The sequence below is a fragment of the Myotis brandtii genome, unplaced genomic scaffold (genome assembly GCF_000412655.1).
Source record: "Myotis brandtii unplaced genomic scaffold, ASM41265v1 scaffold456, whole genome shotgun sequence".
In the NCBI taxonomy this organism is placed as follows: Eukaryota; Metazoa; Chordata; class Mammalia; order Chiroptera; family Vespertilionidae; genus Myotis; species Myotis brandtii.
The window spans coordinates 85955-87157 of record NW_005367431.1 but is presented as its reverse complement, the minus strand read 5'-3'; positions in this window follow the sequence as shown (position 1 = coordinate 87157).

Genomic DNA, 1203 nt, shown 5'->3' with positions numbered 1-1203 from the left:
GAGTCCCGCCGGAGCTGCGCGCTGACAGCACCGGCTTTCTTCCTTCCCCGGCCGCTACATCTTCTTTGGAATCTGAGAAGGAAGCAGTGGGGGGCGCGGTGCCCGCGAGCTGGGGCGCACGCCCCAGACGTCATTCATCCCCATCCCTCCCTAGCGTGGAGTCCGGGCAGAGATGAGAGATTAGAGGAGCAAGGACAGGCGCCCTTGGGCTGATGCCCACGTCGGGGAAGCTCTGGCTGACTTCTTGGCGCAGGCATCTTGGTCCGCGCCTTTTACAGGTGAGGAGACGGCGGCGACCTGACAAGGTCGCAGGAAAGGAAGGGTGGATTAGAGCCCAAGTGCCAGCCGGCTCTAGCTGGCTCCTGAATCCGCCTCTCCGACCTCCCCGCGGCCTGGTGGCGGGGAGAGGAACCAGGGCACCGTCAGGGCTCAGCCGGCCCTGTGCCCTCCGACTGCTCCGGGAAAGCGTGCCCCTACCGCCATGCCCGCCCCGCACGTGCTCGCCCCTCCCTGCGGAATGTCTGCTGTGCGCGCGCCTTTCCGCCCAGCACTCCAGCTCCCGGTCCACCAGCCAGAGCCCCAGGTCTCTCTGACCTCTGCGCACAGCTCTGGGCATTTGCTGCTGTGCTTCCCCCTCGTCCTCCTTCAGGAATTCTGCCCCTCACCTGCTGCCCTTTCTCTAATCTTTGTCCACCTCCTTTAAGGAGGCTGCTGCGTGGTTGACAGTTTACAGTTCATAAAGCACCGTTCATAATAAGAAGAACCTGCCCGGCTGGCGTGGCTCAGTGGTTGAGCATCTACCTATGAACCAGGAGGTCACGGTTTGTTCCCGGTCAGGGCACATGCCTGGATTGTGGTTCAATCCCCAGTAGGGGGCGTGCAGGAGGCAGCCCATCAATGATTCCTCATTGATGTTTCTATTTCCCTTTCTCTCTGAAATCAATAAAAATATACTTTAAAAAATAATAAGATCCGCGTTGTATTGATGTTTGCTGCATGCTGAAGGCATTAAGTACATTGTCTCATTGACCTTCTAAAGCAGACCATGATGTAGGTGTTGTTATTATCTCTGTTTTACAGGTGAGCAAACCAAAGCTTAGAGGAGCCGTTCATTTCAGTTATTAAAGCACCTACCATGTGCCAGGCCCTGGGCTAGGCACTGGAGAGACAACCATGAATAAGACACACATAACTCACCTTTGG